The 21,068-nt window shown below is 35.0% G+C and overlaps 1 protein-coding gene and 1 long non-coding RNA gene across 3 annotated transcripts in view; one reads left to right on the plus strand and one right to left on the minus strand.

Annotated features, from left to right (window-relative positions):
* Cdh12 (cadherin 12) overlaps window positions 1-21,068 on the plus strand; it is a 785,868-nt gene that overhangs the window by 507,651 nt on the left and 257,149 nt on the right. The gene's annotated exons all lie outside the window — the stretch shown is intronic.
* Window positions 17,125-20,226, minus strand: LOC150064641 (uncharacterized). The gene is made up of 3 exons (XR_016535177.1): window positions 20,093-20,226; window positions 19,550-19,637; window positions 17,125-17,551 (listed from the first exon to the last, which is right to left on the minus strand). It is a non-coding gene; the product is annotated as an uncharacterized LOC150064641 (long non-coding RNA).

The following is a 21,068-nucleotide window of genomic DNA, read 5'->3' on the forward strand; positions in this document are numbered from 1 at the left end:
TAATCAATAGAAAACAAAAAGCTAATTCCTTCTTATGTAAATACAAAAGAAATGATTTTAGTCTTGTATAAACATTGATAACCACTTCATCTGCCACTCACTGAATAGCTTATCAGATTTGCATAGCCATTAGATTTATAAAATAATTCCAACTTGAAGACTGTGATGTTATAAACTGGAATTTCTCAAATGCTTCCTAAGTTTGCTCAGGATCAGAGATTTATATGTATTCTAACTTCTGCCATCAGGTTAAAAGTAGTTTGTTGAAATGTTTATGACCATTTAGGTCACAGGCTATGTCTACTTGGGTTGCTTATGTATCCTTTAAGGACAGTGTGGCCTTACGTGAGTCATTTCACATCTCTAGGCTATGGCTTGTACATGGTAAGTGCAAGTGTTTGGATTTATATAGTAGATACAAACATTAAATAACTCACACATGGACTGCAAATAATAAAAATTACTCAAACATATTTTATATTTGCTTAAGGTGTGAGAATCTTATTTCTTTACTTCAAAAATTCTTTCTCTCTTACCTGAAGCCAAATGTACTTTATATGATTCTATGAGATGTGTACTGTATAAACATTATCTCATAAAAAGTAAACATGGAGGATAAAACTCTGTCTTCTGATTCTATCCTAGCACACTTGCACATTTGCTGAAAAATATTCAGAAGAGTTCTGTTTGACTCTGATTTAGTCATCTTACTGTGAGTTAATTTTTTTAAACAAATTACTCATTCAGATCTAGCTTAGGAAAACTAAACTAACCATAGACCTGTCTGCTGCAATGATCATAACGAATAAGGCTGAAAGATTTTGTTCTATCATTTATTAACAAAAATAAATTTGATCTCTCTTTGCCATTCCAAATAAAGAAGAAAGTTCATTTTTCTTAAGTTCCTGTAAAGCAGAAAGTTCTCTGACATGTAAAAACCAAACAGCTATACAAAATCTCTTTTGTCTAATTTTCTTTTATTCTTTGCGCTCCCTACCATGTATGTACATGTATGTACATCATACTGATGTGTATGTCAATTTAATGGAAGCTTTCAAATAACTTATTTATGAGATATATTTTAAGTGGGTAGATGCGTTTCCATTCATACATATTTTGATGTTGTAGATAATTAATCCTGTGTGTGGTAGGTACCAGGACTATTCAACCTCAATCGATATGAATTCTAAAGGCTCACACTACAAGAGCTACCATGTTAGACTGTGAAGGGAAGCAAGTACTTATATAAGTTTGATACAATTACAGGGTAGTATTACAGGGTTTCTTCTTGGAAATCTTGGTAATTATGTCTTGGAATTGGGTATAGGGAAACCTAAAGATCAAGGCAGATGGTGTGTACACATTGAAATAAGATGAACTCCTTTGATAAGGAAGACCCAGTAAAACAGTTTATATAACCATGTTTTACAAGTAATGATGCAACTGAAAATCACATATTGCAAATGATTAAACTGTATGATTCATTCACATCCTAATCTCTAATTCCTATGAATGAAATCTTATTTAGGAATAGACCTTCTGTAAAATGTAATGAAGTATTCTGTTGTTTAAGGCAATGAAGTATGCTGTTGTGGATACTGAGCTAGATGTTGTGATGCAGCCATTAAACCATGTACAGCAAGGAGTGCAACAGCAGGCAACAATAGTTAAGAAAAGGGCATAAATATTTTTGTTTTTTACAACAGCAGCTTCAGAGAAAATCCTATAATGGAAACTTGATTATAAGTTTCTGACCTTCAGAACACTGGACAAATAAATTTCTGATATTTTTAAGGTGCCAGATTTGGGGGTAATTTCTTATGACAATTCTAGGAAGCTAATAAAATAATCTTCAAATCTACTTCTGATTCTCTGATGTGATACTGGGTTTATTACTCCTCAAAAGAAGTAAAAATGATCTGAAATCCATGATACAATCAAGGAAATAATGTAGACAGTGGTCAGATATAATGGATAAACAAGGTACAAAAGGAATTAATTGAAGCAATAAAACAAACAGTGATACCTAAAATGCAGCAAGTGCTCTGAATTACAGAGGTAAGTAGCAGATAGAAGAGGCTTAAGAGAGGCAGATTGAATAATGAAGCTCTAGCAAACATCAAAATTCCTATCAAAGGTATTGCTAGCTGATTAAGTACTTAATAGATTTGCATGTGGTCATTCATAGAATTGGAGCACTATAATAGACTTCTCTGATAAACCATTTGGAAATCAAAGACAGAAATATAGAAAACATGGTTTGTGCACCTAATAACAAAATCAAGGGTGTGAGAGAGAGTCAGCATGGAACACCAGTAATAAAGTGCTTCTGAGAGGTTACCAGGCATACATACACTGCCCAAAACTGGCCATTGCTGGATGGGAAGTGACAGGATGTTCTCCGAGAATATTTCTTGTTACTTATTCAATGCTAATTCTCCAGACTCACTAATTCATTTTTATTAGTGTAGTATAAATGTAGGTGATGGAATTGGGTCACTTGTTTGTGTTCTGGGAAGGACAAATGGGGTTCCTCTCAGCTCTATTCAAATTACTCTTGGATTTCAATGTTGAGGCTGAGGTCAGGGAAGTCAGAACTGAAAGGTGAGTTTTTACTTCATTATATATTGTCCTATGACTTAGCGATTTGGCTATGAATTTCATAGACATATTCTAGTTAGTAAAAGTAAGGGAAAACATTCAACCTACATTTCTCAAGGCCTGGATTGCTTAGCTTAATGTAATTCTTTCCAGATGTTTCCACTTCCTTAAGATTGGGGCAATGCCATTCTTCCTGATGGAAGCATAGTTCTCCATAGTGTGCATATACCATATCTTGACCCATGAACTCCAAGAATTGGAAACAAGAGATTCTTTTTATGTCTTGCATGCAGTTATTTGTTCTTCTTTTCTTTAGATTTTAGTTTTCTGTACACTTTGACTTGTGTATAAGCTTATCCGATATATTGAAGGGAAAAGGAATCACAGAAACAGTAGGATAAAGGATGAATTAATGCCTCACTGATGCTCACTAAGCTCTATGTTGGAAATGAACTCTACACCTTGGGGGGAGAAGAATGGAAAGTAGTAAGCCAAAAAAAAAAAAAAAACTGAGGGAGCAGGTTAGCAATGTTTTTTAAAAAAGTACTCATTACTTTACTTTTTTAACTATAACCCACTGTTCATCATCTTTACAATGAAAGAAAGAAAAAAAGAAAGAAAGAAAGAAAGAAAGAAAGAAAGAAAGAAAGAAAGAAAGAAAGGAGAAAGGAGGGAGGGAGAGAAGGAGGGAGGGAGGGAGGGAGAGAGGGAAAGGAAGGGAGAGAGGGAAAGGAAGGGAAGGGAAGAAGGAGGAAGGGAGGGAGGGAGGAAGGAAGGGAGGAAGCAAGCAAGCAAGCAGGCAAGTTATCAAAACCTGTCAAAAACTGGTGATTAGTTAGGGAAATACATAGCTAGTTTAGTGCAAAATGTGGCTATAGGACAAAGTACTCAGGAGGCCAAGATGTGAGGAGAGTTTTATGTTCCATTAATAGCACAAAAGTCAGAAATAAATCAGTGGCTAAACTGGTAAATTTCTAACCTTGAGGAAAATCTTGGAGACACTACCCACTTTATCTCCTTTTGGTAGCCAATTATCTATAGTTATGAGAAAATGCCAAAGTGTAACAGAATGTGGTAGGGGTGGACACAAAACAGTTACAAGAATATTGTTGCTGTCAAGATTTTACTTTTGCCTTTTATTTTCAAAGTACATACAAAATGTTTCCAATTTGTTGGAATTTTATGTCTTTTATTCTCTGTTGTTAAACTATAAAAGTTGGAACTGTTCCTTATTGAATTTTATGTCTTTTATTCTGTGTTGTTAAACTATAAAAGTTGGAACTATTCCTTACTGAAATGAAAAGTAGCATAAAAATGCTAATAGAAAAATTCTTCAATAGCTCGCTAAGTAGATCAGCGTTTTTAAGGCCATAGTGTCATCCAAGGCCTTTCCATGGAATGTCTTGTGTAAGGTGCTTCTGCTTTATTTCACTTATAGTATTGCAATTTTAAGATATTCAATATAGCACAAGATGTATTTAAAAGTTGTTATGGGATGTCGCATAACTCATTAAAAATTTGTCAATTGCTTTTTGAAATTAAGTGCTTGTTACTACTAGATACATGTAATACAGCCACATTGGTATGCTAGGAGAAACAAATTTAAATAGGATGAGCTTGTTTGTATGGCAGAAATAGCCAGGAAACCACTGTGTATCTGTTGTAAGGCACTCAACTGGAATCTATTCAGATTGAATTTCAGAGCTGTGCTTTGTTTCAGCAATTTTTAATTTCTCAAATGTTATACCTGTTCTTTTTCTTCTCATCCTTGAGACAAATAATTCAATATTTCATCAACACATTGGTTCATTATACTAACACTTATTTAATTTGTACTTTCTTTGTCCTTGCTGTGATTGTTTTGAAATAGTCCTGTTTCAGCCATGTGTTTTCGCTCATCATGCATTCTGTTTTGGAAATATGTTTCAAGGTATAGCCTCAAGTTCCTTTTGCCATTTTATCTAATCCCCTCTGATCCCCTCACTTTCTTTACTTTCATTCCTATTCTTATTTAAATGGATAAGGATATTGATTCTTGTTTGTATGTTGGAAGAGGAAATATTAATACAAAGAGCTCATCATAAGCATGAGCATTAAAAGTGTAAAGACTGCAGACATTTAAAGGTTTAGGGGTCACATGAGTTTGGAGAGTATCTATCAGGATGAAAGTCCCAGGCTAGCTGGTTGCCACTTCCTCAGCATCCATCACATAACGGAGTTATGAACAAGTTGGTACGTTGTTTATGAACTAACTAGTTTATGAACAAATGGTAAGTGTAGAGTGAAGGAAAGAGAACTCATAAAAATGTTCTTTGTGATAAAAATCTAAGAACTACTCAGTGCTAGTTGTCCCGCAGACAGCCAATTTTCAAATCATATCTACTGCTTTCAGTCCAACATCTTTCTGGGGATTATGTAGGAGTGAGTTAATACCAATTTTATATAGTAATAAACCTGAAGAGTTTTTAGTTTGTAAATACAGAACTTTACAGCATTATTCACATGTATAAATTCATATGTACACAAAAATACATATGCACATGTACATATACATAAATGGATACATATCTGTATATGATTTTATTGTGACATACATGTTCAAAACAAGTACAATTTTATTGTGATAAGGTTAATGAACAGTCAGTAGAAGTGACCATTTTCCTGTAATCTTCCACCTCTTAGAAACCATGTTAATTGAGTTTAGGCTCTGATATAAGCTATTTCTGGCATTTGTAAACATAGTTGCTGTTAGGCTGTTGGCAAGACCTTTAAACTGGCAAATTGCCCATTGCACTTTACAGCAACAAGATAAACTTGGAGGAGATGTTTATATAATTCTTGTTACATAATGTAAACTGAAAGAGATCCATAAATGGTTACAATTAGATATTTGAAAGGAACTTCTGACCAAATAAAACTCACTGTCTATTTTCATCATTTTCTGTTTAACCTTCTATACAAAATCTTAATTATTTTTTTTACCTTAAGGCACTAATCATGATGGCAATGATAACCAAAAGGGTTCATATCCATGTGTCTCCATTGTATTTGTATTAAAATGCACCTAATTATGTTATAATTAAAAGAGAATAAATTAGAATGATTTGTGCTGGCAGTTATAGAAATCTATTATCTTTTTTCAAGTATTAGCTGGATCAAATTGATGTTAACTCAGTCCTACATATTTCCATGAATATGTTGGACTTTAACCAATAGATATGATTTTGAAGATTTACTGTCTTTCAGCCATTAGAAATTAATTAGGTTTCTCAATCACTTAAGGAAAGGATTATGAAAATAATATTTTATGTTTCCAAGGGAAATAAATTTTTTTCTGAAACTTGTGTTTAATAGAGCCCTAGAAAAATTGACTTTCACAGATCATAATCTCAGGTTTATGCATGAGTAAAAGTGTTCTGCAAAAATGGTAAAAAGTATTTTAATGAGAAAGTGAATATTCATTCCAGTGAAAAATCAGTAAATCAGTGGACATTCTGAGAATTTAATGGGTGCTGTTTCATTGAACTTTTTTTGATATGAGTCTCATTTCATATTGGGATTGCCTAATCCTGTTTTTTTCTCACTATTCTGAAAATTCCTTCTGTCTGTGTCCACAAAGATGCAGATAATTTAGTTGACATAATGACAATTGAAGATGGGATTCAATTTTATTAAAAATAATAATCTTATTATTAGTAATCAAGATATTTGTTTATTTCAAATTTGTAGATTAAATTTTGTATCCTATATCTTTGTATGAGCATATACCTCAGAGCACATACATACAAGGAAAGTTTGTAAAAATACAAAACCATGATATTACAACTATGTGGAAGGGAAAGTTGACACACTTCTTTTTATACATTTTTATATTCTACATTCCTTCTTATTACTTGAATTATCTATTTGACATTTTGTTTAATCAAGACTTTCAAACAAGAAGGGAATATTGTCTGGAAGAAAATGTATATAATTTAGCATAGATTTTGATGATACATATGACCTTAGTTGAAAACTACGTCTTTAGCTGAGAACTGCTGACATTTCATATGCCTTGGGAAATAAGTGGAAAGAGAGCATGAAGATTGAATTATAATGAGCTAATATTTGTGTAATTCCAATCATAACTCTGTAAGACTGGGTTTCTATGCTGATACATTTGTGGGACTTTCCTGCTTCCAGCTATCTCAATTAGCTATGCAAAGAGGTGAAAGTTCCAGGGATTTGTTTGGCAATGTATTTCTGAAAGGCCTTTTAGTGCAGCTGCTTTCCGTTTGTTTCATCAGGAGACACAGGAAAACTAGAATAGTTTCTCATGATGAACTGGCTGGGAAGTGCCAAGATAGTTTTATTGCTTAGCAACTTGGCAGTGCGAAATGTTAAAATATTACAATCTCTCATATCTATGAACTGAGACAGGCTTTCAACGGATGGCTCTCCAGCTTGAACGTGATTAAGATGCATCCGCATGGAACTGGCTTATATTCTGAGCAGAGAGGCGGGAGATGGAAAAGTTGGACACTGTTAAATGTATTAGTGGTAATTTCTCAGGAAATATTTGCTGATTTGAGCCAAATACTCATCTAAGGAATTGAGCTGTCTCCATTTTGATGTTGATAAGTGTCGTAACCTGCAAGAAGTAGTGAGGTTTTCTTTGCATTTGTGGAGCAAATCTGTTGAAAATGTGTTTGCCAAGCAAAATGCTGAGATAAATAACTTTTTAGAATGGTAACTGACAGTTTACCATACATTCCTAGAAATTAAAGAATTGTGCTACTCTTTTTTTTAAAACCTGCAAATCATGGAATGTATGAAAGTGAGAAATGATGACAAGAGCTAAAAAAAAAAAAACAAAAACACAACATCGACAGTTAATGTAGAAGTCTGTCACCCATTTCTACCAGTACAAAGGCTGCTGCAAACTTCTTGCCATTTACAGATTTGGATTCCTCTTAACTAATGATAGAAATGTTGCCAATAGAATAGTGGCTTCTGCAATGAAACCTCACCTACATGGAATAGATATTAACTGGAAAAAGGCGATCTTCCCTGTTTCAATGTCAAGATTGAAGTTGACCATCTAAAGATCTGGACTTGAAATGAATCCGTTGGACATGGTGGCTCATGTTAATAATCCTAGTTACTCAGGTAGTCAAGATCTGAGGATCAAGGTTCAAAACTAGCCCTGCATAACAGTCAATGGGATTCTTTTATTTCCAATTAGCCATCCAAAATCCAGAATGCAAAGTATGGCACAAATGATAGAGCATAAGCCTGGAGACAAAAAAATACAAGGGAGAGCACAAGGCCCTAACTTCAAGCCACAAAACCAGATAATTAAAAAATAATTTAGTAAGTAATATTACTAAAGTTCCTAAATTATCATTGTTATTTTTAATGGAGTAGTACATTGTACAAGGAAAATTTGATTATATCAAATTTTACTAGGTATTAAAATTATTAAAAGTAAATGCTATCTGGTAATTGGTTTGGTATATAGTGGTTTGTATTGAGACCTACCAACTCTAGGCTCAGAGATGTTTCCTAACTATGTATAAATTATCACCAAAAATCATGTTTTATTAATGTCATGTCTAAAAATGAAGACAAATGAATGGTAAAACATCAGCTTAAATTTCTTTGTGATGGTAAAAATGAAATCTGGAAGGGATGACTCCAAATGGATTTAATATTATTAACAGGCAAAAAAACTATTTGGTTAAAATTAAAATTGGTTTTCTAAAAAAAAAATCCAACAACCAGGTGCCTGTGGTTGACACCTTTAATCCTACCTGTTCAGGAGGCTGAGATCTGAAGATGATGATTCAAAGCCAGCCTGGGCAATGAGAATCTTATTTCCAATTAGCCAGCAGAAAACCAGAAGTGGCAGTATGGCTCAAGTGGTAGAACATTAGGCTTGAGCTAAAAAGCTCAGGGACAAGGGCCAGGCCCAGATTTCAAGCCCCATGACTGACCAAACACACAGACAAACAAAAATTCCAGCACAATAACATTAAAGATATTTGCACAAAATACAAGAGTATATTTATTTTCTTGTTTTTATTTTTCTCAGTTTCAACATGTTTAAACCACCAAAATTAGGATCACTTTGTGAACAAATTTAAGTAAGAAAAAGCAACTAAAGTTTTTGGTAAAGTTGAAAAGGCATTTATGTGAATCTACTTTTTTCTTAAGAATTGATATTATTTTAATCTGCCTATACAATATATGAGAAAGCTTCAGGCTTTGTGCACTTCTTTAGTATTTCTAAACCTTTTTCACTGGCAATTAGTTACACAGGACATTTTATAACTGAAAAAATAACAAAAAAAATTTGAATCCCAAATTTCTGAGCCAAGTTAGAAAACCAAGTTACATTGTTTAAGTTGAACATGAAAAAAGTAAAGAGATGATCCTGATGAGCACATTTTTAATTTTAGAAGACAGGGGAATTGATATTAAATTTAAATAGCAAATAAAAATTATCACAAAAGTCCTTCAGCAGCAAACTTCAGAAATGTGAAATACCTCTAAGCTCTGTGAAATCCCATTGATTCCACAGGACATGTTTCACCAATATATGTTCATTTCTGTTTAATTTAAAATATGGTAATAAATTTTATCTACCTGGCCATGCTTCTTTTCTTCTCTATTAAAACAAATTGTGAAGATTTTTCAAAAATATGATTTTACAAGGTAAAATGGTATAGAAAGAAAACTAAGAGGTCACACAGAGACATCCCAGCATCTTGTCTAGCCTTACTAAATGAGAGCTAATTTCTGGCCCACTGGGTCCAGTTTTGTTTAAATAATGAATACCGTTTTATTTACAGTACCCATGTACCTATTTTTGGCAGCAGGGTTTCAATAAATTAGCCAAATAATATAATAGGACAATAATAGACTACTTTAAAAATAGATGCCTTCAATTACAAATGAAGGAGAATAGTAAGAATAAGATTTACATTATTACAGTTACTCCTGGGAAAGTGGTGGAAGAGATCTAGAGGAGTACACCTCCATGAGCACAGAGGATTCGTTTCCTTACTTATGTAAAGATATTAAAGGAGAGTTTTAAATACAACAGAACAGATATTGAACCATGTTGTCATCAATTTCTGGAGATTGAACAGTAGTATATTTATTAAATATTCTAATACAGCCCCCAGAGAGAGATCAGTCCTAAAAGACTGGGTAAGCCACAAAAGAGATTTTTAAGTATACTATGATATTACATGTTTGAACTGAATGAAATCCTGGAAAGTCCTGTTCCATGTAATTTGCAAGACCAGTCTTCCATATTGGATTATGTGGAACTTATTATTGTAATTGGGATGATTATTAATACACAAAATAAGAAAAAAGCCTAAAATTCAAATGATATATGTTTTCTGTCAGGAGTATTTCTTATGAATTTAGTGAATTCTGAGTTGTAACAGATTCTTGGATGCAAAAATGATGCTTTCTTTGCAAATTACAACGGGGCGGGGGGAGGAGTTTCACACATTGTCATTTCCGTCAAAACCTAACAAATGCTTAGATTCCAGAATCATTCACACATTTGTGAGTGTTGCTTTTGTGGTTTCAGTTCCTGTTTGGGGATGGCTACTGTTCATTTTGTATTTATTTCCAGAAGATTCTGGAATCATTTGTTTTTGCTTTGATGAGGTAGGTACTAGGTGATACATTTTAGATCACAACAGCTATATTTTCTCATTGTCAAGTTATCTTTCCATTGATGTGATTAAGATGATTCTATTTAGATTCTATTTAACCAGAGTATGTTGCTGGGATTTAAAAATCACCAAAATATGGGGGCCGGGAGTTTGGCCTAGTGGTATAGTGTTTGCCTAGCATGCACGAAGACCTGGGTTCGATTCCTCAGTACCACATACACAGGAAACAAAAGCCGAAGTGGTACTGAGACTCAAGTGGTAGAGCTGCAGCCTTGAGAAAGTCCAAGGACAGTGCTCAGACTCTGAGCTCAAGCCCAGGACTAGCAAAAAAAAAAACCCAAAAAACAAAAAAACACCAAAATGTGATAACAATGGTAGAAAACAATTCTCTTAAGATGAGTTAAGTGAATGTAGGCAAATGCTCCTTTTATATAAGATTAGGTATTGACTTAAAAATGACATAAAAATGAGCACAAAGAAATTCATGTACATCATTATGATATTTTATATAGCAAACATAAGCCTTAAGAGAGCTTAGTGGAAAAATCATAATAGGATAACATAAATTGTCTTCGATGCACTCTGAACTATGTTTGAAGCAGAGAGAAACTACCCAGACAACCTCTCTTTTCTCCGCCTTCATCACAGATTGTATTGAATAAAGACAGAACTGTACCTTCCTCAACTTATTTGATTCTTTGAGAGTGACTACGGACTGCTTGGAAACTCTTCCTCCAGGTGCCCATGACATGTCCCATAAATGTTTACCCATATCTTTCCTGTCTATGAGCTTTCAGGCTCCTCTCCTTGGTCCTTTTTCTGTTTTTCATCACTTACCTCTTTCAAACAGGCAAATTTATCTATGTACTGTGTACCACTTAGTTATTACTTTCCACAGAGACATTTTTGTATTTAGATCATTCATGTATTTTAAAGTTTTTAAGGGAAAAATGTAAACTAGGTACTAAGGTAGCATTTTAGTCCTATAATTCTAGGAGCTTTTGAGCCTAATATCTGAAGATGAAAGTTCAAATCCATCCAAGGAAAACAGGAAGATTTATCTCCAATTAACCAGCGAAGTGCTGGAAATAGAGGCATGCCAGCCTTGGGAAACAAACAAACAAATACAAACTTGAGCAAAAAGCCTGAGTATACACATAAACACAAGCATATATACATAAACACACATACATATGCACATACACAAAAACACATACTGCCTGTACATGTGCACAAGAAAGAGAAAGAAAGAAAGAAAGAAAGAAAGAAAGAAAGAAAGAAAGAAAGAAAGAAAGAGAAAGAAAGAAAAAAAGAATGAAGGAAACTTAAAAAGAAGAAACCCAAAGTAATACCACACACTCATTTATATATTGTATAAATGGGTGAAAAATAGCCCCTTTTAGTGTGAGGAAAGTCTATCATATGCTTAAATTGATTTGTTCTCACTTATACTTTCCTTTTAAAATGTTATGAAAACTATAGTTGAATTTATGGATTTAGTCATTTTTATTCACAAGTCCCTTATTACATAAAGCTGAAGTTAAAAAAAATCCTAGATTCCTTTTGCTGTTTTTCATTTTATTTGATTGTTGGGTTTTTTTTCTATATGTCTGGGCCATTTAATATGAATAATTGTTCCCAGTTAAACAATTCCAAGCCATCCACTTACAGTCTTAGAGATTTCCTGCTTTGTAAAAATAAAAGCTCATTTAAAACCCAGCTTTCTTTTATGGAGCAATTTGTTTGTTCTTACACTGTATCTATCTCTCCCCCTCCCTCCCATCTCTGTCTCTGTCTCTGTCTCTGTCTCTGTCTCTGTCTCTGCTCTGTCTCTGTCTCTGTCTCTGTCTCTGTCTCTCTCTCTTTCTCTTGCTCTTTCTCTCTGTCTATCTGTCTCTCTGTCTCTGTGTGTGTGTGTGTGTGTGTGTGTGTGTGTGTCTTTCTCTCTCTCTCTTTCTCTCTCTTATATTTCCCAACCAAGCAATTTATGAAAGATCTTTAGGCTCAACTGTCCATTACCAACTGCAGCTTTTAAAAATTCCATCATCATAAGCTTAATGAGTAAATGGCTGAAAGCTCAGCAGTTCAGTAGAGGCAGTGTACTGGGTTTGACTCTGACAGCCAGCTTGCTGTTGCCACTGTAATTAATAAGGAAATGTTACATTCTGGCTTTTTATGTGGAGACAGTCAAGTGACAGGGATTATGGAGAGAAATAAATTTACATTGTAGCTTTATAAAGCATCTCTCCCTTAGGAGCTCAATACCTAGAAAATTACAGTAAGTTGACAGTTTCCCAAGAAAGTAGTTTCAAGAATATTTAAAGCTCTAGGCTGAAGAAACAGGAAATTATAAGAAAGGGGGAAAATGATACTTTCTTTTATCTAGTCCCTCCTTTTCTGCTGCTAAATGTTTTTGCACCCAGCTGCTTATAAAAATATCAAAGAAATACCTAACTTGTCCCGCAAAGGGAATCTATTTTAGTCACTATCATAGTCTACTAACTTTCCAAGTGAGAAAATTTCATATGACCCTTCCAGACTTTGACGTGTATGAGTTTGTGTTTGGGGGGAGGGTTGCAGTAGGCCTTGATATGGATACCTGGATGTTGTCCCTGAGCCTCTTTGTGCTCAAGGCTAGTGCTCTCATGGGGACTTTTCTGCCCAGGCTGGCTTTGAACCAGATCTCAGACTCCTGAGTAGGTAGGATTATAGGCATGAACCATGGGTGTCTGGCTCCTTACAAATCTTCGATGGAAATCCCAAGAGCAACCTACACTGACTTAAAGAAACACTTTATTGCAAAATAATAGAGTTGAGGGAGTAAGAGGAGAAGGAGGAGGAGGAGAGAAGGAAGACCTTCAGAATGAGTCCTGTGCAGTTAACTTCATGTCAATGGCTAGTAATTACTAATGTTCACAGACAACTACAGCTTGGAGTTCAAGTAGCATTCTCATAATTTCTATCACTGGTCTTCTACCAAAGCAAGGCCACTAGTACCTAGATTCCTCTACTTGTTAGACACGATGGGAAGAAAATGTCTTACTTCTACTCATGTATTCTGGTGATACAAATTCCAAATGATCATGTGAGCTAGGTGAAGGGTGGTAAAATAAGTCTTTGATCTCTCAAGGAAAGAAAAGACTTTCTGATGTTATGAACTTGCAAAATGTCCTTTATCATATGCCTCTATTTATTTACTTGCTTATTGTTTCTTACTTTTTCCTATGTAAATTCTCACAATGTTAATATGTGTTTTTAGACAGGCATTATTTTCCACCATTAAATCCCTTAAAATCCCTAGGTAAAATCCCTAGGTAATCAAAAACAAATTTAACATGCTAACAACATTTCACTGTTTCAAAATTAACATAACTTACTTGATTAATTGAAAACTACAATGCAATATTTTACTTACATATTTCACTGTTACTAATGTATAAGTTTAGTTGTGTGTATGGACAAATTACGTAATATATACAATTGAGACTCTTACTTATCTAATTAGAGTATTTTTTGCAATGCACAAATAAAGACTCAGAATTGCATTAATTTTAATAATAGAACTTTTTCATGTACATTCATTATTTACAGAAGAAATAGTGAACAAATATTTAACAAAATAATTAAAAGTTGTAACCAAATGTCTTAATTTGAACTGAATTATAAACAGCAGCCTATTTTATATGTACTGCCTCATAGGTTTCACTTCTTCACAATGGATTTCTAAAAATTCTTAAGTGCTATATTTTCACACAGATTTCTGAGGTAGGTTGAGGACAAGATTTGAAATGGATGTGTATATGCATGTGAGAATTCACTAACAATCATTCAGAATTGTCTGACTAAAATATTCTCAAAGACAAAATTGGCAAGTTAAGTGATCAAAGTTGCCCAGTGAAAGTCCTTTGAAAATTCACGTACATTTTTATCAACAAGATCCTAGTTAAAAAGGAACTCCTATAGAGATTAGAAAATCCATTTTAGTAAAATTTTATATAAAAAAGTACAGAATGTTTCAGTAATTCTGCAGAACTCTTTCATACATTGTCAAGTTGTAAACACTGTTAAATTTCAGTTTATGAACTTGAGATGATCATCAAGGTCTTCAAACAAATACAGTCATTTAGAGATTGCCTTTAGTTTAGAAAATGTTTGAAAATGAAGGATACAAGAAAGTAAACAAAAGAAGTTTGATCAGGGGCTGGGAGTTTGGCCTAGTGGTAGACTGCTTGCCTAGCATACACGAAGACCCGGGTTCGATTCCTAGGTACCACATACATAGAAAAAAGCTGGAAGTGGTGCTGAGGCTCAGGTGGTAGAGTTCTAGCCTTCAGAAAGTCCAAGGACAGTGCTCAGGCCCTGAGCTCAAGCCCAGGACTGGCAAAAAAAAAAAAAAAAAAAAAAAAACAAGTTTGATCAAAAGTTAAGGATCTCTATAATCTTGGGGGTAATTCCATGGGGTGATTCTTGTGGTTATTTACTCACTAATCACAAGAAATTCCGTATACCTGTTAGTCAACTCTAGTGAAAACTATACACGAAATATGTGTCTGCCACTGTCATATTTTTCTTTTTAAATATTTGACAAAAATAACATTGTCTGGATTAATCACTACCTTTCTATTTTACTTGTATTGAGGGTTATACTTGTCCTTCAATACAAGTAGATGAATGTTTGTGCATGAGTTATCCTTCATACTGTCGTGCTCTTGAAAATGTGTCCTCATTCTAGCTCAGAAGACTAATTCTTCATTTTTTCAAGGAGATTTCTAATGTTAAAGTTTTGACACTTGTGACTTGAAAACTTACTTCCGAGTCATTTATGCACAAGTTGATACCTCTAAAGATGAAAATAATTTACATACTTAAATTATACAGATTTATTATAATTATGCCCCGTGACAGCCTTCTATAAAAAAAGAAAGTACTCAGCTATTATTTTTAGAACAATCCATTTGGCTATGGTTTAGACATTGTTTTCTCTCCTCTGACTCATAGTGAATCTTCACTGAGAGTACTGAATGTGGAAACCTAACTTGATTATGGTGTTTATATGTGGGGGTGTCTTTCAGTGCAGAATAAAAAATATTCATCAAGATAGAATTCCAGAGTTTGAATATTGATAGCTTTATAAAAAAAATAGGAGAGAGATCAGAAGGACCTATAAAAACAAGCACAATCTTGTCTCTCCCATGTCATTTTCTGTGTTTCCTTGGAATCTAGCAACAAGAAGGCCACCAACATGTTCATTTTGAACCCACAGAAACGTGATGCTAAATACTCCTCTTTCTTGATTAAGTTACTCAGCTTCACACATCTTACAACTCAGATTGGCCTGATACATGCCTGCAAATGCACATGCTTCTAGCTTGCTAGAATGGAGCTTTGCGAATCTTACAAGGTTAAATTAAAAGCTGAGAAGTATCTTTAGAAAAGTTGTTGTTAAAAAGCATTTCTCATTAGTAAACATGAATAGAATCAGAATATTTTCAGGTCTTCAGTGAGAGCAAAGTGTGGGAAATGCTTCAAGCCTGAGAACATCTTTTAGGCATATATATAACTTCAAGCACTACATTGTCTCATATTTGTTTTTCTCTTTATCAGAGTGTTGGGAGCCAGAGTGGAATCAAACTGTACCTTGACTTGCATCAGACCATGGCTTTATTGTCTTATTGCTTTCTGGCCCTATTCTATGTAAATGACCTGAGAATTACCATATGAATGTAACACCTGGAGGTTCCCGGGGTCTGGAGGAGGGGAGAAGGGGGAGTTTTTGCCTGGACTGTGGACATCCCGGACCCGGTGTGTCTGTCTCTCTTCTTTTTCTTCCTAGTCCTTGTCCCCTATTTCAGGAACCCCAATCTGCGAACCCTGGTTTGCTGCCGGTTGGCCCCGGCATCAGAGCAGTAAAATTCAGATTTATGTTGGCTATAGGAGTATATGTATCTAGAGAGGTTATGTGCTAAAATGATTGGTGATATTTCTTGCTTTTGTCCTATATATGCAATAGAAGTTTTAAGTGTATCAAATAATGTCTATTTTATGTTCCATGGGTAGGTTACAAAATCAGAAGGAAAGTGGCTAACTGGGTCATTGCTTCTAGCATTATATTTTGCCTGGATAACACTGATAAAATGCCTCTTGCCTATGTAAATTTGTCAGTCTCAGATTAAAGTGCATTATTGAGTTTCATCATGTTCCCTCAGCAACTCTTATTCTTATTAACTCCAAGTTCAACCTCCACCTTGCCCTTTTCCTCTTCTAATTGGCACCAGGCAAATCATTTCTGGTGAAGATCAGGCGCTCATCTGCCCATCTAACCTTGGACATCAATCCAACAAAAGAATGAATTCCATTAGCATCAGCCTTGTGACTAATAAATGCAAAGGTCCTGTGAGGAGCAATAATGTACTCTGCTCCCACATCAATCTCCGGCACCTCGGAAACTAAGTGTAATGAGCAGTAGGTCATAGCCTACAGCTTTCAGATGACATCCCTGTTGGAATCGCATATTAAGCTTCTAAACTGGTCCTGTAGGAGGTCTTTATATCAGAATATTTGATAAGGAAGAAAGTATCACTGCATAGCTCCCTCTACAAATAAAGTGATGTTTAAGCAGAACAAGGTTGCTTATTGCATGGTAGACTACTATCTGATGAAATATGATGGAATAAATGTGCAACATCAACTGGGTTGCCAGTTCTGGGCTGTTGTTTGCTAATGAGACAATACTTACTGATAGAGAACTTGCCTCCTAGTGAGTAAGATGTGTTCTGGAAGTCAATGAAACATACACAACAAATAAATAATATATGAGATCAGTGTAGTAAATGAATGTTTCCTGACCTTTCCTGCTTTTTATTTCCTTTAAACTATTCCCAAGCTACTTTACATAACGGGTTGATTCTTACACAATTGTGTTGCACGATTTCTACCCTTGTTCTCATATGATATCATGCTATATGATACCCTCAGGAACGTACCCTCTTAGCCTCTAAATACCCAGTGTTTGGAAGTGAGAAGCACATTAGAACATATTATCTTTTGTGGGACATAGGTCCCTTACAGTGCGGAGGGTCAAGATGCTCTCTAAGCTGACCATCTTATGACCTGCAGGATAGTATGAATTGTCCTTGATGCTTTCCTGAGCAGATAGAAGCAACCTGGAATCTTGAGATGATGGATTCCACTGGTTTAATGTAGATAAGCAGGTGTGAATGGTGATATACTCCTCTCCATTTTGTCTCTTGACAAGCAGAGTTTAAGCTGTTGTCCTATTTTACAGAAAATAAAACAGTACTATAAATAATAATAATAAGGCAGTTTTTAAAATATGCTTACCCTAAAATTTACAAACAGGTTTCTTTTTCCTTTTTAATACCTGACAGTAATCAACAACAATGATAATAATAACAGTAATTTTGCAATCAAGTAAATTAAGACCTCCAAGTTTAGTTCAAGGTCTCTGTTGCTGCTTGTGTGTTTTACTTGGACATCCAGCCTCATCACCATCACAGAATCCCTACTGAAGTCCCGAAACTGATGATGAGTGAGGTCCTATATCCTTTTCAGAATAAGAATGAAGATAGTGGGCTGGAAACTCATCTCAGCATGAGCACATCGAAGTCTCAGGTCCACACCACAAGGACTGCCTAGTGTTTCTTGGCAGAAATGATAGTAAAAAGGGAGACTAAGCAAATTTCATAAATAAGATGAATGTTTAAGCCTATGGGCATAATAATTATAAGGTTTTATTGTTAAACACTATATACACGTAATGCATGATCATATTTATCCCTCAAATATGTACAGATATTCATCAATGGAAAACACAATTAAGTACAAATATTTTTTAAAAAAATAATTGAAAGATACAAGATAAGTCACAATCTCACTTGCAAATGAGTGAAAACAACAAAGCATTGGCTGAAGTAATAAAAGCAAAAACAGAACATAAGTGAAAGCAAAATAAATACAACTTTCTTACATTTAAATACCATTCATGCTATAACAGTTTCAAAAAGTCAATATGTTCCATGTACCATGAAACAAGATATACATGAATTTCAATGAGAATAGATATGCTTTACTTCTTCCACTTTATTTTTTAATTTGGAAAGAAAAAATATTAAGGACTAGAATTATGAGCAGCAGAATTATAGGCCCAGCCCTAATATCCCTCCTCATAAATGTCTCTGGAACAGTTTGTGAAGACAGTATTCATTTGTTATTATGTGATGTGACAAGACATTTTGAAAACACACCCATAGCTGGGTGTCAGTGATTCACCCCTGTAAGCCTAGCTACTTGGGAGGGTGAGATCTGAAGATTTTGCTTCCTTGGTTCAAACCCAGCTGGGCAAAGAAGTCCCTGTGAGACTCATCTCCAACCAACCACTCAAAAACCAGAAACGATGCTGTGACTCAAAATGGTAGATCTAGTTTTGAGTAGACGAGGCCAGGGACAGTGGCCAGACCTATAGTTTAAGCCCAACAACCTGAGGGGAAGAAGGAAGGAAGGAAGGAAGGAAGGAAGGAAGGAAGGAAGAAAGAAAGGAAGGAAAAGAAAAAGAGAGAAAGAATACATTCATAGAGGAAATTGCACCTAGAATCAAAATATTTGAAGACCATATTCATGAAAATATGAGTTTAATAAGGCCAATTGACCATGAAATCAACAAATTAATTCATAAACATGAGAGATGAAGAAAAGCAACATAACAAGAAAAAAAGGAAGAAGCTTCATGTTCCAGAAGAACACATACCAGGAAAAGCAATCAAATGGTATTCCATTTTGCTGTAGATGATATTCAATAAAATATGGGAACACTGAAAAGAAGAGTTTGTGAGTAGAAAGAAATGTGGGATGAGATGAAACAGCAGGCCAGATTTGAAGAAGAAAACTAATAATGAAACAAGCTGTCAGAAAACTTGAACAACCTGGAAGAATTCAAGTCACCTGAAATAATCTATTTTGCTGCTCAAATGCTAAATCTTATTACAAAGTAAACCTGAATTAGAAATCTGATCTGTTTTATAATGAAAAAAACTTTGTCCATATTATCAGTATATTACAAGTTTGTACGTATTTTCTTCAAACATAGAAAGGTAATAAGGCCATTTATACAGTTCTAAGGATTTACTTTGTTGATGCAAGAAAATAACTTCCATAAAATAGAAAGCATTTGTTCTCAAATTTTTCATAAAAGCTAAAGAAAAAATAATTATTGTATACTTTACACATTGCCGTACCATATAAAAAAGGACTTTTACCTATAATTACTTCTGTAGCATTCTAGATTTCCAAAAGTGAAGCTCATAGTGAGGTTTAAACACCACATGCCAACTGTGTTCTTTGTCCCTGGAATTAACAGAATTTTCTAAATGAAGAGAATAAATGAGTAATATGTGTATATTGCCTTGATCTTTGAAGTCTGCTAAACAAGAAAGTCATTTCTTATAGTTTCGGAGCCTGGGGGTCCAGATCAAGATCCTGAAAGACTTGTGTGTGTGTGTGTGTGTGTGTGTGTGTGTGTGTGTGTGTGTGTGTGTGTGTGAGAGAGTCATGGGGCTTGAACTAGGCCTGGGCATTGTCCCTGAGCTCTTCAGATTAAGGCTACCGTCCTTCCCTTGAGTCAAGCCCCACTTCCTGTTTTCTAGAACACTGGAGATAAGAATCTCAGGTCCATAGGTTCCTCAGATTCATTCTCTAATTCCCTGCAGCCACAGGAACAATTTTACCCCTTGCCATGGAAGAATCTTCAGAAGGGAGGAGCCAGCCATTCTCCCCTCACCCCACTAAATATGCAAGTCAACCTGAGAGGACGCAAGAATCTAGTCTTTTGGTCAAGTCCTCTGATTGAAGAATCAGGCTCTTTGTCTTCTTTGTTGAAGGCAAAGCCTACAGATCTGATCAGTGGAGTTCAATAGCCACCTCCTCTCTGCATGTCACAATTCTTCATCAAGTAAGACTGTTCAAATTTTCACAGCATTCGGCCTAGTTGTGACCTATTTAAGTCCCATTCTAAACTAATCCAGTCGTTATGTATCATACATTCCTGTTCAACTCTTCGCATCAAAATACATGTAGAGCTCTATCTGTAGCTGATTATTTGAAATTCACTGGAGAAATGTAAAGACGCAGAAATTTAAAGACTGATCTATTCATAAGCAATAGAAAGGCTAAACAAAAGGTAAAGCAGTGCAGCTGTGGTACTCAGCGGAAAATATGTTGAAAATGAAGTATACATCTTGTGGGTGGGATGGGCGAGGAAGACAAGGAGAGAAGGAAAGAAGGGGTGACCTCGTCCAAAAGGAAATATACTCAGTGCCTGACTTACATAGTTGTAATGCTTCTGTTTTTAATATTTTCAAATAAAAATAATTTAAAAAAGAAAAAATAAAGAATCTCAGGTCCTTTTGGGACCTGGCTGGCTTTGAACTTTGATCTTCATATATCAGCCTCCTGAGTAGCTAGGGTTACAGACATGAATACTGCACCCGACAAAGACTTGGTCTTTCACCCCAAGTCCTTGCAGGGCAGAGAGAAAAGAGTGTTCCATTGGTCACTAACATCATTCACAACGACCTTTCCTTCACAACTAGTGACATGTTCTGCATATTGTAACTAAACCATTGCTATTTTGAGTAATTGTAGATTGCACAAATGTGAGACTTCTGAGTCCGATGTAGGCATCCTTATCACCCATGAGAAAGCTTGCAGCATGAGCTTTGTGTCCATAATGAGTTTTCCTTGCCCCAAAAGGCCATATAACTGTTGCAGTTGCCTTGG

Source organism: Megascapheus bottae, chromosome 4 (assembly GCF_031878675.1).
Source record: "Megascapheus bottae isolate mThoBot1 chromosome 4, mThoBot2.hap1, whole genome shotgun sequence".
Lineage (NCBI taxonomy): Eukaryota > Metazoa > Chordata > Mammalia > Rodentia > Geomyidae > Megascapheus > Megascapheus bottae.